The 19,270-nt window shown below is 40.5% G+C and overlaps 1 long non-coding RNA gene across 1 annotated transcript; it reads left to right on the top strand.

The window, feature by feature from the left end:
- Positions 1–15,750: 15,750 nt before the first annotated feature.
- On the top strand, positions 15,751–19,003 carry LOC124612966. The gene is made up of 2 exons (XR_006979586.1): positions 15,751–15,950; positions 16,101–19,003. It is a non-coding gene; the product is annotated as an uncharacterized LOC124612966 (long non-coding RNA).
- The last annotated feature ends 267 nt before the right edge of the window (positions 19,004–19,270 follow it).

Raw genomic sequence — 19,270 nt, 5'->3', positions numbered from 1 at the left:
CAGTACCTACTGCAACCTACATCCTTCTGAATCTGCTTAGTGTATTCATCTCTTGGTCTCCCTCTACGATTTTTACCCTCCACGCTGCCCTCCAATGCTAAATTTGTGATCCCTTGATGCCTCAGAACATGTCCTACCAACCGGTCCCTTCTTCTTGTCAAGTTGTGCCACAAACTCCTCTTTTCCCCAATTCTATTCAATACCTCCTCATTAGTTATGTGATCTACCCATCCAATCTTCAGCATTCTTCTGTAGCACCACATTTCGAAAGCTTCTATTCTCTTCTTGTCCAAACTATTTATCGTCCACGTTTCACCTCCACACAAATACTTTCAGAAACGACTTCCTGACACTTAAATCTATACTCGATGTTAACAAATTTCTCTTCTTCAGAAACGCTTTCCTTGCCATTGCCAGTCTACATTTTATATCCTCTCTACTTCGACCACCATCAGTTATTTTGTTCCCCAATTAGCAAAACTCCTTTACTACTTTAAGTGTCTCATTTCCTAATCTAATTTCATCAGCATCACCCGACTTAATTCGACTACATTCCATTATCCTCGTTTTGCTTTTGTTGATGTTCATCTTATATCCTCCTTTCAAGACACTGTCCATTCCGTTCAACTGCTCTTCCAAGCCCTTTGCTGTCTCTGACAGAATTACAATGTCATCGGCGAACCTCAACGTTTTTATTTCTTCTCCATAGACTTTAATACCTACTCCGAATTTTTCTTTTGTTTCCTTCACTGCTTGCTCAATATACAGATTGAATAACATCGGGAAGAGGCTACAACCCTGTCTCACTCCCTTCCCAACCACTGCTTCCCTTTCGTGTCCCTCGACTCTTATAACTGCCATCTGGTTTCTGTACAAATTGTAAATAGCCTTTCGCTCCCTGTATTTTACCCCTGCCACCTTCAGAATTTGAAAGAGAGTATTCCAGTCAACATTGTCAAAAGCTTTCTCTAAGTCTACAAATGCTAGAAATGTAGGTTTGCCTTTCCTTAATCTATTTTCTAAGATAAGTCATAGGGTCAGTATTGCCTCACGTGTTCCAACATTTCTGCGGCATCCAAACTGATCTTCGCCGAGGTCGGCTTCTCCAGTTTTTCCATTCGTCTGTAAAGAATTCGCGTTAGTATTTTGCAGCTGTGACTTATTAAACTGATAGTTTGGTAATTTTCACATCTGTCAACACCTGCTTTCTATGGGATTGGAATTATTATATTCTTCTTGAAGTCTGAGGGTATTTCGCCTGTCTCATACATCTTGCTCACCAGATGGTAGAGTTTTGTCAGGACTGGCTCTCCCAAGGCCGTCAGTAGTTCCAATGGAATGTTATCTACTCCCGGGGCCTTGTTTCGACTCAGGTCTTTCAGTGCTCTGTCAAACTCTTCACGAAGTATCGTATCTCCCATTTCATCTTCATCTACATCCTCTTCCATGGAAAGGATATATAACAAAACACATGAAAGCATTGCTACATTAAAAATCAGATCATAACAGTAATTGATGTATATATTTTTCACATTGTTTATTACATTTTGTTTTGCTACTGCATGTAATTAAACCACGTCAAAGACTAGTCTATAATACTGGAATCCATACGTTTCTAGTCTGAGGGTATTTCGCCTGTCTCATACATCTTGCTCACCAGATGGTAGAGTTTTGTCAGGACTGGCTCTCCCAAGGCCGTCAGTAGTTCCAATGGAATGTTATCTACTCCCGGGGCCTTGTTTCGACTCAGGTCTTTCAGTGCTCTGTCAAACTCTTCACGCAGTATCGTATCTCCCATTTCATCTTCATCTACATCCTCTTCCATGGAAAGGATATATAACAAAACACATGAAAGCATTGCTACATTAAAAATCAGATCATAACAGTAATTGATGTATATATTTTTCACATTGTTTATTACATTTTGTTTTGCTACTGCATGTAATTAAACCACGTCAAAGACTAGTCTATAATACTGGAATCCATATGTTTCTAGTCTGAGGGTATTTCGCCTGTCTCATACATCTTGCTCACCAGATGGTAGAGTTTTGTCAGGACTGGCTCTCCCAAGGCCGTCAGTAGTTCCAATGGAATGTTGTCTGCTCCCGGGGCCTTGTTTCGACTCAGGTCTTTCAGTGCTCTGTCAAACTCATCACGCAGTATCGTATCTCCCATTTCATCTTCACCTACATCCTCTTCCATGGAAAGGATATATAACAAAACACATGAAAGCATTGCTACATTAAAAATCAGATCATAAGAGTAATTGATGTATATATTTTTCACATTGTTTATTACATTTTGTTTTGCTACTGCATGTAATTAAACCACGTTAAAGACTAGTCTATAATACTGGAATCCATATGTTTCTAGTCTTAACATAAAACCAGTTAGGAAATCATAATACAGACATGTTTATATAGCAATTAAATTGCGCAAGAATTTTTAAATTACACTCAATCAGTAATTAAATACCACTTCATCCATCACATTTCTTGTGGACATAGGCAAAGATCAGGCAAATCATAGTTTATTACTACAAGGATAACTTACCAGAGCAATACATTCCTCATGCCCTAAATCTTGAAGGTTATCCTTCTGGCATTGTCACTTCCACTTTAAAGGCTTTGAAAGTTGTGTAAATAATATGATTTCATCTGATTTATTTTTATATACACGGGTTTTCTCACAATGATACAGGATTTTTCATTGTAACAAAATGAAAATAAATAGCTCAAAACGTACATACACACAGAATAAATAAATAGGCTATACATTTGCGAGGGTAAGACAGGTGTTTGGCTGTAGTCTTGAAGAAGGAATATTTCTGCATTTGCCTGAAATGATTTAAGATAACAACAGAAAACCCAAATCACAATAACCAGATGGGGCAAATTCCATTCTCTCAAACAAGAAATCAGTGACTTAATTGCACTGACTCATTTGGTTGGTCACTATTGTACAATGTTCTTTGATTTACACACAACATGCTCCTGTTAACTTGCAATATGAAACACAGTTTTTCAGTAAGTCACTGCAAACACTGGGGACTCCCACTAGTGACTCCTAGACCACTAACATTCTGCTATGCACCTTGTACTGACTCACCTGTTTAGAAAACTTATTCTAGGCACATACGAATACAGCTATGCCCCAAGCACAGCTCATTGTCCTTCCCTCAGTCCACCTGAAAAACTGAGTAAGCATTGCCCCATGATGAGCGAGGTTTTGAGCTATGAAGAATCACAAGACATTACTAACATGAACTGTAGATGTTGGCATATGATTTTATTATGAAAGCATTATGTTGTGATCATGCATTGTACTGTGACAGAGTGATGCATATTGCAGTTATACCCATTCAGTGTTAATTACTGGTCTGAGTTGTATCAGTATTCTTTAATTGTGTAGTATACATTACTTTTGAAGAATGTTTCAGCTGCCGTTTTAAATATGCATATTTTAGTAATCTTTTTCATCTCCCTGGGAAATTCATCATACAATTTTATTCCCAGACAGAAAATGCTGTTCTGGGTTTTTTGTTTGTTTTTCTTTGTAATGTGAGTCCAAACTGACTCTTGTTCCAAATTATGTACTAGACTACTAGATGTGCACTGTTTACCAGTCATGACTGCAAATGGCCTCGCAGCCAGTGGTAACAGCAGTTCCTATCAGATCACCAGAGTTAAGTATTGTGGAGTTTGGCTTGCATTTGGGTGGGTGACAGTCTGGGTATGCCAAGTGCTGCCATCAGAGGAGAGCACTCAACCCTTGTGAGGCCAAATTACAAACTACTTAATTGAGAAGTAGCGGCACCAATCGTGAAAGCTGACAAAGGCCTGTAGAGTGGTGTGTTCACCACATGCTCCTCTGTATTCACATCCATTGATGCCTTCTGGCTGAGGATGACATGGCAGTTGGTCAGTACTGTTGGATCTTCTGAGGCTTGTTTAGGAGGAGTCTGAGTTTTTTTTTTTTTTTTGACCAGTCATGACTGGAGAGACTGCACCAAAAATACGTTATTTATCATGCTACATATAAAGAAAGACACTAACAACAATTTTTATCATATAACACACACAGAAAATTATTTACAACCAGTTTTTTAAATAGTTCTTTACAGTGAGTCCAACTACTACTTTTAGTTAGTATTTTTACTGTTCTTTCTGTAGTTTAAAAATTGTTTCCATGTTTGGTACTTCTGATCCCCAGAATGGAATCCCATAGTTGAGAACTGAGTGCATGTAGAAATCGTATGTCACCACAAGATATTGGCTATTAGAAACTGATGATATAACCCTATGCGTATTACTTGCTTATGATATTTCGGCTCTGTAAGTGAAAACATGGTTTTGTAATTGAGTCAGTCCTAAATTTAAAACACACTGCTAAAGTTGTTTTATTGACACATTCTTTTCGTGAGTAGTGAAACCAGAAACCACTCTTGAATATATAATTAATGCTGCAAACAGCCAGCACAAGATGTGGAATATAAAAATATAAAAGGAGGTGGTGAGATCATAAATATGCTCTGTGCAATGTTGTGGTTCTGTTGGAAGTAAAACAAAGTTATTAAATCGCACTAGCACTGCTTCCTAAGTAGAAAAAGGAAAATCATGAGAAAATATAAAAAGTAGTTGGCTCACTCAAGGCATACAAGTTTCACTGAAGGAGAAAAGGTGTCTCTATCGGACCTCTCTGGAGGAGACCACCTTCATGAAGCACTGTCCATACGGGTGGAGAGGCTTATGTATCCGCGTGAAGCTGAGGACTATGCTGAAGGTAGAGAACCTATACTGCCGGAAAGGCCTCAACCAACAGATCAGACTAAGAGTGCCCCACGACGTCCCATCTTCCCTATCCACTCCTAGTCCTACTCAATTCCCTTTCCCAACCCATGGTGTGATGCGATCCGTGCCATGGGGTGCATGGCACATGGGAAGATGTGCCACAAACAAAGCCTCAGGGATACTGGGAGACCTCCCTGAGTAATTAGTCTTACACCGCGAGGGGTATTCTTGGTGTGGACCATGTAGATCCCAAAATATCTTGGGATCAATATGGACACGATTAAAGAAAATAAAGAAAAACAAACTGAGGGGCAAACTGAGACCTCAGACACCCAACATTGAGGTCAGGACCGATGGAAGGCATTCCCACTACTGAATCAGGATCTAGACCTGAGCCAGAAATGGGAACTGTAACCGAGATGTTGGACCAGATCAAGATTAAAGCCTTGTCTTGAGTCCAGTGGAGGAAATTACTCAGGGAACAAAGGAAAAAGGAAGGGAAAGAATGGCTTCCTAAAGACAAGTGGAGGTAATTAAAGGGACCTGAACCTAAGACTCCCAAGAAAAAACTGTCTAAGGCTGAAGGGGATACACAGACCCCCACAACAACGAGGACAGCAGCAAGAGGATAATGCAGGAATTATGAGTTCCTCCTCCCTGGATAAGTGAGCCCAGAAAAACCGAGGCAGGAAATAGGGGAACAGACCTATAGTACTGCATTCTCGGATTTCAAGATGACAGTTATCCAGGAAGGCTATCTACTGATGGCCATGGCCTTGCAGCAAGAGGAATCTGTACAGATGGCCCTCTTTGAAAATATTGGGGGGGGGGGGGGGGACACTCGTCAAGGGCCGGCCAGTGTGCCTGAGCGGTTCTAAGCGCTTCAGTTTGGAACTGTGCGACCGCTACAGTCGCAGGTTCGAATCCTGCTTCGGGCATGGATGTGTGTGATGTCCTTAGATTAGTTAGGTTTAAGTAGTTCTAAGTTCTAGGGGACTAATGACCTCAGATGTTGAGTCCCATAGTGCTCAGAGCCATTTGAACCATTTTGAACACTCGTCAAGGACACAACTTCACGACAGTCTATCTAGATCGTAGTGCCCTAATTTTTGTCTGTGAGGGGGTGCATATGGTTGAATGGCTTAAGGACAAGGTGCCCATGATATCCCTGAGGGAAGGTGCAAAGCTGCTGGTCAAGATGGCAGCAGAACTTCTAGAGACCGCAAAGGTATCAATATGTGTACCAAAGGTCCTTAAGGATGTCTCTCCAAAGACTCTGCTCGAGAAAATAGGGCCTCAGAACCCAAAAGTCTCGACAGAAGACTGGAGAGTGATCAACCAGAAGGTTGTACCAGAAGGATGAACCATGATGATGGAGGTTGGAGAGAAGTCCCTGAAGGCGATGTGAGATCAAGGCCTGAAATTGTTTTTAGGGACCTCGCAGGTCACAGTCAGGGTTCTCAACTATCTCAAAAGCAATCATGGCAGCAAGACGGAGACTGGAAGTGCTGCAGATTACTCTGCATCACAGGAAATGGGCCTCTGCTGCCCTGAGCCGCTGCCTGGGGAGGCAGGAAGTGGACATGGCCCTGATACAAGAACTCTACATATATATGGAGGGGGCGTATCTGGCCTCGGTGACACTGGAGGTAAGCTGATTTATGCTAGAAATATAAGAAACTCCAGAACATGCATCTATGTAAGAAATGGAATTTGTTTCATGCCAGTGATGGATTTCTGCTCTAGCGACCTAGTGACCATTAAAATGCAGCAATGTGAGGAAGGTATCACTAGGGAAATTATTTTGGCCTCAGCATACCTTCCTTACAAAGACAGCTCTCCTCCTCCTTTGGAGGCGAGGAGACTGGTAGAGGCTTGCCATCGGCAAGGTGACCAACTGCTGGTGGGATGCGATGCCAATGCCCACAACCTAGTGTGGGTCAGCTAGGACACCAACAATACAGGTGAGTACCTTCTTGAATTTCTTTTAGCTAACAACCTGGAGGTCCTGAATAGGGGCAATGAACCTACATTCAGGAATATCAGATTGGAAGAAGTAACTGACGTAACTTTTGGTTCCATGATGATGGTAGCTATGTCAAACAATGGCATGTGATGTTAGAGCCATCCTCATTGGACCACATGTACATTAAATTCGAGGTTGAAATGGGTATCAGACAGACCATGATCTATGGGAATCCCAGGAAAACAGACTGGGAGACATATAGGAGGGACCTTGACTTAAGCTTATCGAAAATTAAAACATCGATAAGGAATCCAGTAGAGTTTGAGGAAATATCAGGACAACTGCACAGTCACCAAGAAGTACACAAATAGGAGTGTGCCTTGGTGGTATAATAACTTAGAAATTCAAGGAAAACATGCATGAAGACTAAGATTGCGAGACATAAAGGACAATGGGCTAAATATCGTGAGGCCCTTGTCAGCTACAACCCTACAATCAGTCAAGCAAAGAAGACATCATGGAAGGCATTCTGCGAGGAAGTGGAGAGCACAGCTGCTCAAGCCAGACTTCTCAGAATCCTCACTAGATTAACAATCAATCCAGGAGGTACGTTGAGGAAGGAGGTTGGGGAATATACAAACACAGCTGGAACTGCTCCTCAAAACTCAATTTCCTGAATATGCTCTGCCACACAACACAGTCCAGAATGTGATCCCAGAGAGACAATGGTTCTCAGGCACTCGAAGAGAGGACTGGAAATCGGCCAAGGAGTGTGTGGACTTAAATAAAACCCAATGGGCTGTGGGAACATTCCAACCATTCAAGTCAGCTGGCCCAGATGGAATTTTTCCAGCTCTCCTGCAACAGGCAGGAGAGAAAACTCATCAGTCCTATGCAGGTTATTGAGGGTTAGCCTAGCAGTAGTAATCATTTCCAATGTTTGGAGGGCAGTGAAGGTTGTCTTCATTCCAAAGCCAGGGAGAACTGATCATACCAAGGCCAAGGATATGAGACGAATCAGTCTGTCCTCCTTCATTCTCAAAAGATTGGAAAAATTGGTTACTGTATACGTTGGGGAGAGGAGGCTAATTAGGGCCCCTCTACATTCAAACCAACATGCATATCAACCATGTAAATCGCGTGAGACAGCTCTCCACCAACTCGTTGGGAGGGTGGAGAAAACACGTTGCTTCCAAGAAATAGCCCTCTGCATCTTCCTGGATATTGAGGGGGCCTTCAATAACACTATCTTCGATTCCATGATAAGGGCAGCAGAGGTGCATGATCTAGGGACCACTATATGTAGGTGGACCAGGGCCATGCTTAGTGGACGGAATGTAGAGACTACCATGATGAATGAAATGAGGGTAATTAACACCACTAGAGACTGCCCACAAGGAGGAGCTCTGTCCCCTTTATTGTGGAATCTAGTGGTGAACGAACTCATTGAGGAACTAAATTCCAGACAATGCTTCTGCCAAGGATACACAGATGACCCTGTCATGGTAATACTCGGCAAATTTACTGACACAGTTAGAAATATGGCATAAGGAGGATTGGACATTGTGCAAAATTGGTGCATTAAACAGGATCTGAGACTGTTGTGATGCCATTTATGAAGAGGCATATCCAACACTCAAGCTGGAATCCAAAGCTCTTCGATGCAACTCTATCTGTGAAGGGATTAGTGAAATACCTAAGGGTAACCTTAGATGAGAAACTAACGTGGACCCCTCACATTAAGAGTACCTGCTCCAAGGCAAAAAGTATTCTAGTGAGTACCAGAATGGCATCTAGTAAAAACAGGGGCCTAAGCCCCAGAGGTATGCACTGGATATACACCACAGTGGTTAGACCTAGGATTTCCTGCAGGGCCGTAGTGTGGTGGCAGAAGATAGAACAGCAGGTTGCAGCTAAGGAGCTTGCTAAGGTGCAGAGACTGGCCTGCTTAGCCATAACAGGCAGAATTAGCAGCACACCAACCGCTGGGATGGAAGTCATGCTAAACATGCCTCCACTACACGTTTGTGTCAAGATGGAGGCAGCACCTGGGGCATACAGACTTAAAACTGGCAAAAACTGCATCTCATCGGGATATCCAAAATCACACATAACATAGTGAGTGAGGTAAACATAGGAATGGCTGGCGATATGCCTGCCAACTATATAATAATTCCCAACTGCTTCAACAAGCCTTACAATATAATAATTGGAAGCAGTGAGCAGTGGGAAAAACAGTTCAACATCGTATGGGGGAAATTGTTTGGTTCACGGATGGGTCGAAATCAGACCAAGGCGTTGGGGCAGAGATGTATGGGGTTCAGACTGGAGGGCGTCATCTCTCTTGGAAAACTAGCCTCTGTATTCCAAGCTGAAATTACTGCAATCAGGGAATGTGTGGAGGAGAATATGCTTTGGTGCTACAATGACTGTAGCATCTACATCTATTCAGACAGCCAGACAGCCCTGAAATCATTGGCAGCTCCTGCAACAAGATCTAAGATTGTTGCAGAATGCCACAGGGCTCTGGTGGAGCTAGGGGGAAGCAACAGGGTAAACCTAGTGTGGGTCCTTGGCCACTCAGGGATCTGTGGCAATGAACAAGCCGACAGATTGGCCAGGATGGGGACAACGACTCCATTTATTGAACCGGAACCTGTCCTGACAATCACCAAGGCTATGATCAAACTAGAACTATGGAACTGGCTCAGGAAACACCACATAGAATATAAGACCAAGGTCCATAAAGAAAAACATGTTATGGTAATGATGCCCATATTTTAAAAGAAGCTCTTTAATCCTGGGATTGAACAGGAAAGAGATCAAACTCATGACTGAGCTGATGACTGGCGATGGGAATTTCAAAAAACACCTACACACAATGGGTATAATGGAAGAAGACCCTAAATGTAGGATCTGTAATGAGAGTAAAGAAACTGCATCACACTTAATCTTTGAATGAATGTCATTGGAGAGCGAAGGATACAGAATCTGGTAAAGGGACTCCTTGCACTATTTAAGGGCATTATCTGTCTTTACTAGAGGCAAAGGGAGCGATACTGCACAATAATCTCGGTTTCGGTGTGGGCAGGGGTGGGTTAGACCTAAACTGTTTTAGCTTCCCTGTCAAAATCAAATCAAATCAGTCTCTATTAGATATAACAAACGTAAACAACCCCAGAATTTTATGCTTATTTTAAAAGACACAAACAGATATTAACTAAAATTATCAGTAAGTCAAGAAACTAACAAATGAGAACTATATGAGAAAGAAAAAAAAATAGAGCAATTTGGGACACTGTCAGGAGAAAAGCTGGCAAAACATTGTAACATTAATATGTTTGAAAACAGTGACAAATTATTGACTCACACAGAGTAGCTGGTTTGTTAAATGTATATTTCACAGTAACAGTAAGCAGTCTGAAAGAAAAACAACAAAAAAAAACAGCTTCTGAAACCAGATGAAAGCAGAGACAAGCAAAAATTCATTTAAATGAAAAAAATCTTTTTGTGTCCAACAGATTAGAAGGAAATATTGAGTGTACCACCATTCAGGCACATTAATGTTTGATATCAACTGGCAGTGACTATTCACAGATGGCAGGTGGCAATACTAGCAGTGGTGGGTGTATAAAGCACTTCGGGGGACACAGGAAACAAATCAGTCATTGATGCAATGTGGAAATGGAGTGATTGATTTGATGTCAAAAGGGCATGATCATTGACTTCCGAGAAAAGGGTGGAATGACTGTTATGGAGATTCGCACGGGTGAACAAGTGTACACCTGTTGAGCAACTCACCATCTAGATGGACCAAGGGGCTACCAGTAGTGTCTCCACAAAGGCTGTTCAGTGAACATTGCTGCATATGGATCGCTGCAGAAGGTGCCTTGTTCATGCACTGAAGCTGACTGCTGCTCATCGACTAGCAAGGCTGGAATTTGCACACCAATACTGCACCTGGATGTCCACTGCAAGGCGACAGATGGCCTTTTCAGATGAATCACGTTCTATGCTCCATAGGACTTCTGGCCATTGGTGAAGCAAATACCCTGCATGTGTTATGGTCAGCAGGCCAGTGTGGCCGTGCGGTTCTAAGCGATTCAGTTTGGAACCGCGTAACCGCTATGGTCGCAGGTTCAAATCCTGCCTCGGGCATGGGTGTGTGTGACGTCCTTAGGTTAGTTAGGTTTAAGTAGTTCTAAGTTCTAGGGGACTGATGACCTCAGAAGTTAAGTCCCATAGTGCTCAGAGCCATTTGAACCATTTTTTTGTTATGGTCAGTGGAATGTTTCCTTGGCATTCCCTGGATGATCTCACTATTATAGAAGGCGCAGTGAGTCAACACAAGTATGAATATACCCTTGGGGACCATGTCTACTGCTATGTGCTTGCCTGTGGCCTCCACCACAGTTACTGTCTACACCTCCAGATGGGTTCACCATCTCCCTCCAAAGAGAAGAGGCTCGATAACGTTTCTGGACGTTTTTTTTTTTCCAGGCCTCCTCACAGACAACCTCAGTATGCCTGGCGCTGCATTCCTTCTAGTAATGTACCAAGCACCTCCTGTCACCTTCTCCAGTGCCTCAGGACACACGCTGCTAGCTTCGGCGCCACCCTCCGTGGTTCCACCAGCCCGCCTGCACTCTCTGCACCAATCACAGGGCCTCCTACACCATTCAACGGGCATGCACAGTTCTTCTTCCTGCCTGTTTCCTATGTTCCACCCTCGTCTTTCGTTCCATGCTTCCAGACATCTGTTTTCTCTCACACATAGGGATTTCTTCTCAACAGCCATCTTCGCTCTCACCACATCTCTATCTCACTACCACTCTGTGCCATTCACTCCTGGTCATAGCCCCAACCGTCTCGTCCATTCTCCAGGCAGAGCACTGGCCTCTCCTCTTTGATGACGCCTATGCTCTCCATCCAGTTCCCCAGCCTGATGCACCATCTCGTCCAAAGGGAAGAGGAGTGGTATGTCCTCAACTGTTGCCTCCAGTACAGCCCATTAAATTCGAAGATTGCTTCGTCATCTATCTCTGAAGGGAAGAGAAATGCTGTGTACCTTTGGTGCCTGATGTTCTGGCACACCAGCCACACAGCAATGCCCTGTGGGTTGCCGTCACACCAGACGCCTGCAGCTGACTTCGACTTCACTGTGCCATCCGTTGCAGTGTGGAGGGTGCCACAATCACTGGATACAGCTGGCACTATTTCGCATCCTCTAAGCCATGTGACGCCAGTCATTTCATGATATCCCTGTGCTGGTTGGTTTATATAGGACTGCCGCCTGAGCTCTTTAATAGGCTGTGCTGCTGAGTCTACCACCCAGTAAACAACGAGTCACCGATACAGCACTACCATATGAAGACAACGCAAATGCACCACCAATCGTGATCACAACTAATTTCAACCAGGGAGAGTAATCTGTGGTATCAGACTGAGTGTTTCCTCTTGCACCTTCTTAGAACTGTATTCACAGAGTGACAGTTGTTCTTATCAGATCATGAAAATCTCTCGTGTTCTTTGTAGAGATTCAGTTTCTGTTATTCATGTTTTATTGTTGCTTCCTTAGAGAAATAGATTCTGTAGTTCAAGGCTACCTGCGAACTTTGTTCTTTATGCATGTACTATCCCACAATGGGACAATTCATTCATCCTTACATGCAATTTGTTTTTTGTCATCATGATGATATCCACCAGCAGGACAATGCAATGTGTCACACACCTTACTGTGTGCATGTGTGGTTCAAAGAGCAACAGGAAGAGTTTACCATATTCCCAAGGCCACGAAGTTTAAATCCATTCAGAATCTGTAGGACCACCTCAGTCTGGTTGTTCACACCATGGATCCTCAACTGAGAAACCTAGTGCAGCTGGTCATGGGAATGGAGGCAGCAAGGCTCTGCATCTCTGTTGGTACCTTCCAGAATTACATTGTCTCTCTTTCTGCAAGTCTCAGAGTAGGCCACACTGCAAAAGCTGGCTATTAAGGCTTTTGACAGGTGGTCACATTAATGTGACTGGATGTGTATGAAGAAATTAAAATCACAATTTCCTCAGACATATACAGTGTTCACGTTTACATATTTAAAAATATATGCTACGCTCTAACTCACCTTTTTACTTCCATTTTAGGGTCATTACTTTTTTTGTGTATACGAAGATTCTTAGGTTAACAGATGCCAAATTTGTTTTATTTGTGGGTGCTAAAAACATTGCAATAAAAAGCAAATCAACTATAGCCTAGAAAGATCTGTTAGTGAAATTTTCACATGATACTATGTCTACTTTCATTACATAATGTCTCTATATGATTAAGTTTTGGGGTAACTTATTAAGCAAACTAAGGTTTTCCGCATCAAAACATGTATAATAAGAATTATTTATGGCGTGAACTCAAGAACAGCCTGAAGAGGACTGTTTAGGTAGCTAGGCATACTAATCACTGTCTCCCAATATATTTATTCCTCAATGAAATTCGTCTTTAAAAATATATATCTTTTTCAAACTAATGGCTCAGATCGTGTAATCTATACTAGAAAGAAGACTACTCTTCACAAAAATTAAAATCATCTACTTTGGTCCAAGAAGGTGCTCATGATTGATGAACACACATTTTCAGGAACTTGACAGCAGTGATAAAAAATTTAACTACTAATAAAGTCCAATTTAAGACAATCCTAAAGGATTTATTGGTGACCAACTTCTTCTAATCCATTGACGAATTTCTTATTAGAACCAAGTGACATGTTGCTGATATATTACCTGAGTGTACTGAACATTTACATACTTTTTAACAAGTTATTTTTAGCTTTTAAATGAAAATTCTACGTTTTTCACATCCATGACGACCATTTCATTAGCGACCTTTGTGAGGTATTTTAGTATTTCTGTTTTCCTTTGTAAATATTTACCAAGTGTTCTTGTTTTTATGACGTGTTCTAAGTCCTGGAGGATCTCTTCACTATAGATATATTCGAACGAAAAGTATATCTTATCTAATCTAATCTGCTTCTTACTGTGTAATGGTGTTTTTACACTAAAAATTGTGAATGTAAGGCTTCTGTTCAAGAAGGGAGATAAGAGAGATGAAAAGAATTACAGACCCATACTCTGCTGTCTGGTTTTTCTAAAATACTGTAGAAAACATCCAATGAAATACTTATTTACGTTTGTAAAAAAAAAAAGTACCCAAAAAGGATTCGGAAGACACAAGTCGACAGAAATTGCCTTTTTTTATTTTTTTAATGAAGCATTTATGACATCAGACCATAAAGAACAAGTATTGGCAATATATTTTGGCATCACAACAACCTATGTGACAGACCACAAATTACTGCTTCAAAAATTGGAATGTGTACGAATTAGGGTGTTGGTTCACGAATGGTTGACATCATACATGAAAATCAGAGAGCAGATAGTAGAAATCAAGTATCAGGAAGAAAACATTATGTATATCTACCTGTCTAGAACCAAATTAACTAAATATGGTGGGCCACAAGGTTCTATTTCTGGTCTGCTGTTGTCCTTAAGATCTGCCAATGAAGTAGTCACCCAGGAACTTAAAGAAATATATAAAATTTGCAGATAATACAAATATATTGACAAAACGTAAAACTGCTTCAGAAGTACAATATCAAATACAAAACTGAACCACACACATTGCAGAATGGTTCACCACTAACAATTTTGTTCAATGTTATTATCACTGAGAAAACTGACACAGTGCATAATGCACCTCTATACCACAGAAAACAAACACCTGTCTACTCTCACTATAAATCTATTTGTTAAGCAATTAGAAATTCTAATATCAACATAATTTCTAGGAATATAGATTCAGAAAAACATGAAATGGGACACGCACTTCAATTACATCAGCAAGAAGCTAAGCACAATATGTCATGGTGTAAAAATGCTTCGTTCGTGTACAACAAATGAAACATTAAAAAATATGCATTATACCTAAGCAGAATCACTGCTGTAATATGGGACAATTTTTTGGAGGAAGTCGCCAATAAGCAAAAGCAATTTCATAGCATAAAGAGGACCGTAAGGGCAGTTGAAATTACAGAACCCAGGAACTCTTGCAAACCCATTTTTAAAGCACTCCAGATACTACCACTGTCATCCTTGCACATTCTTGAGGTAGTTAATTACATAAAGCAAATTTCAGAGTCTAAAACAAAGCAGTATGCACAAATCAAACAGCCTGCAAGCAAACATTTGACTTCCACAGTGACAACTCTCAGACAAAATGGACCTCTACATACTGGGAAAAAAACTTCACAATAAAGGTTCCCACCACATCATGACAAGAAAATATATACAAAACTTCATTATGGCTCTAAAACCGCATTTGCAGGATAGGTGCCATTACACTGTAAAAGAATATCTGTTGACATAAATTCCAATTTTTCCCTCTTTCAATTATGTATGAAAAATATCTTTGTGATTTATTGTACTATGTATTTGATTGTACATGCATTTTAGTGTATACTCTTGCAGGGTTTAACTGTTATGTATTATTTGCTTAAAATTATTTATGGTACTGAATCAATTTACTGCACCAGTAACATACCATATATTTTAAACTGTGTAATGTACAAAATAAGCCATTCCTATGTCAATTATTTGATGAAACAAATGCTTAATAAAGAAAAAAACTCTTCTAGTATGTGATAAGAGATAAAGTACAACCAAAAATTTTAAAAACTGCACATACTAAGAGTTGATGGTCAGAACGTGGAAGTGTGTGGGACGAAGTACAAGTGAAATTAAAAGTAAACTGTTCCCTTTTCCTCGAGTTGTACCAGCCATCCGACACACCTGGGGTCGATGCGGGATCGACGTGATTTGGTTCTTAATTGTCGCGCCAACTTTCGATGCATAGTACCCTCACGTATCCGTATCACAGTGTCCCTATGACGCGGAGGAAATGACGTCATTCCAACGATCGACCAACCGCACTTAGGGGTAGAGGGGTACTATACTAAATATTTTTGTCTGTACGAAGAGCACGTGGGAATAGCAAGTGTCTTCAATTTCGTAGAGCATTGGTAACTGTGAAGTCTAAAATACGTTTTATTATCTACGTTTGCTGTGGACTGTTGGAAGTTTCTGCGTTTCTTCCATTTGGTTCTGTTTAGCGTAGCAGCAGATCTTCCCTCACTAGTAAACCATGGAAGGTGAGACTTTTTTTCTACCAGAGTGATACAAAATTACTGCACTGCAGTAATAAATTCATGCTACATATTTTACGATTTAAGATTAATATCTTACCCACGAAAGTATGTAGACCAACTTCAATGAAATTTCAATTTTTCTCTTTTTTACAGCTTTCAACGAGGGAGTTTTAATCGGAGGTGCGCACGTGGAAACTACAGAGAAGGGCTGTCCTGTCTGTGGTGCGGAGGATAGCCGTACCATATCGCTTCCAGCAGGAGCACTGCCCAAGTCCTTAGAGTTAAAAATCAGATGTCAGAGGAAACGTGAAATTTATGGGCAGTTGACGGTGGACTCTCTTGTGCGTAAGTATAAGGGAAGGCTGTCGAAAGAGGAATACAGGGCTAAACTACAGGCAATTAGGCGAGAAGACCTTATAAAGATTAAAAAACAAGTCGATGAAGAATTGCGATCAGCCTTGGAAAGAAGGAAGCAACCACTCGCAGCGCGAATGTTTAGAATAAGGCCCCAGAAACCTGAACTGCAAATTGGAGGCTGTATTTGTCACGAAATGGAGAGTCTGAAACAAAAATGGCGGAAGTTAAAAAGCGACGTAGCGTTGGCAAACGAGGAACGTTCCGAAAGCTTAAGGAAGTGTTTTAAAAAAAAGCTTGTGATTTCATAAGTGTTTTTGCTTTTATAAACTGATCTCAATTTCAAAGGAGCTGTTGGTTCTTTAGTGATAAGCATTTTTATGCCCTGACTGATGGTGTTGTGTGAAATGTCAAATGTGAGCATTCTGAAAAAATACAATCACTTCTTCTTTAGTGTTTTAATGCTGTAATTATAACAGTATTATTCTCTTTGTGTATTTATTTGGTCTCCAACTAGCCATGTGGTTAGCTAATTGGTAATAGTTGAAGCTGTTTGGGAATGTACCACTACAGAGAATCAGTTTAGTGTAATGTAATAGTAATGCGAAAAGGCTTCCATCCTATATTTTAATAATTTTGATTTAGCAAAGTATCAAACTTTTTGCCTCTAGGATGTGTACCGTGTTCAAAATGCTTGTGGCGCAAAGATTTGACTTTAAGGCCGAGGTCTACGTTTTTTTGTTGTAATTTTTTTTATTTAATAATTAGTTTATGTTCCCGAGAGGAAATCAGCAGTATTCCTTGTATTAGAAATTTCTTATTCACAAAACAGGACTTTTATAGCTGTGGTGTATTTGTGTAAGACATTAAATTCGATATAGACATATGTTTAAAAATGGATCAAGACGAACGTTGGGTACAAGTCGTTGGCATTATCTGGTGACGTAATGCTAATGTATGCTGTCACGTCACCTTTTTCGTTAGTTGGTGTAGCAAACGAATGTGGAGAAAGAGTAGAAAACTAGTTGTAGTGACACATTGGTCTGTAGCCTAGCATGAGCTATGTGTTCGGTTGGAAGGTAACAGTTTGTCTGTTGGTGAAGCCAACGAAAGTGATAATTTTAAAAAATTCAGTGTCTTGAAGCTGATATGTGGCGGGTTCTAGGCTAGAATAGATGACAGTTAAAGTTGGGGGAGGGGGAAGACCTGCTTGTGCTGGCAGACTGATCTGTAATAGGTACCAATTCGTTTGAAGCAAACTCCAGTAGCCGTTGTAGTCACGATTGTTGACTACGCAGTTCTGTCACTAGTTTCCTATGACACTAGTCAAAGCCGATGAAAGTTTGTGTTATGTGTAAATAGATTCAGCAGATCGTTTGTGTCTAGTCGTCATAGTTACTGGGTTGTTCAACAAAGTATCTGTACACATTTCCCCAAGGTAGATAATTGACGAATTATGCATTGCATCACTTCAGGTGAACTATTCTGAATGAACCACTGTTGACGACTTAAATAGTAGCGTCAAAGGAGAGTGAAAAATTAGGGACTGTAGGAAAAGTTCCGTTTAGATGCAGTTTTTTTTTTAAGTAAGCTGGGCTGAAATTTTTGTCAGTACAAACTCATATTTTATGCTTTACTAACATGGTGTTACATTTAATGCCAAACAGAATCATGGTTTTCTACAATCGCATTTCTTCTGTAAATCAGTAAAAAAAAAAAAGTGTGATAGCAATGCAAGAAGCTACTTACAGGTAGGTTTGCAGTATTCAAACTACTGTGGAACACAGTGGCATTATTTATTTTCATACTTTGTATTAAAACACTCTGCTTCATTATTAGCAACCTTCTTGGACAGTTTTTCAAATCATCGTTTGAAATTGTGCAGGACGTCTATGTACAGGCCACTTAAAACATTGCTACATATACGTATACTGAATTACCGTACTAAAGAGTGCAGCCTAATAAAAAAGGGGGCAATAAAATTTTTGTATTTGCTGTGTTTGTGGTAGATACATAAAGTATGAATGCAAAACACTATGCTTTTATGGACTGTTAAGATATTAACAAAGTACTTTTTGTGTTTAACATCATATCTTAAGTTAGTATGTATGTAGCTTCCCCCACCCTTGGTAAAATTTTGTTGAAGATATACATTTTTTAAATATATATATATAATCAGATTTTTAGGAATATGTCATACTCATAATTTATATTACCGCATTGGATTGTTTATTATTGTGTGGACCCTCAATTGGAGGCTTTCTTGGCGCATACCAATGCAAAAATCTTCTGAGTGATCTGAATGGTGGCATCTTGTCACAGCATTTGTCAGTTTTGAACCCATCATCTTTCCCTGAAGATGGTGTTCGTGACAAGTTGATGCAACCAGTCAGCTGATCACCCAAGAAGTATGGTACAGAATGTCACCAATAAATGTACCTACTTTGTCATGCAAATATGTAAACCTTTTTGTTACATCTTGTGGGTTGAAAACTCCACGCTCTCCCTCCCCACCCTCAGATAATCAGTAGTAATCGGTTGTAGGGGCAAATGTGCAATCCTCCTTTTTTGTGACTCAAATGGGTGATACACCTTTACAACTATTCCCACATGTAGTTAAGATTGATAAACATTGCAGAATAAATATCAAGAATTATGAATGTAAATTATTATACCAGAAAATAAACTTAAGTTGTTAGAAATCATTGTTTTATTTGTTAATATGTAATCCACCCAGTAGTTGGAGTGCTGGCCACAATCTTCTAGTTACATTGGACCATATTTGACATATTGCTACCAAGCTCCCACTTGTGGCCTAGCAGTGAAACATCCATTAATGTGTGTGTGACGAGTGTATTAATCAAGGTTCATGCAAGTACAGACTGGTTAATGGTTGTTGAGCTGAAATGTCGGTGTTTAAATGCTTACTAATATTACAGAAACTGTGAAAAGAAATAGAAAAATATGTC

The sequence above is a fragment of the Schistocerca americana genome, chromosome 4 (assembly GCF_021461395.2).
Source record: "Schistocerca americana isolate TAMUIC-IGC-003095 chromosome 4, iqSchAmer2.1, whole genome shotgun sequence".
NCBI lineage: Eukaryota > Metazoa > Arthropoda > Insecta > Orthoptera > Acrididae > Schistocerca > Schistocerca americana.
Note: the sequence above shows the minus strand (reverse complement) of the source record. Positions and strands in the feature narration are given on the sequence as shown.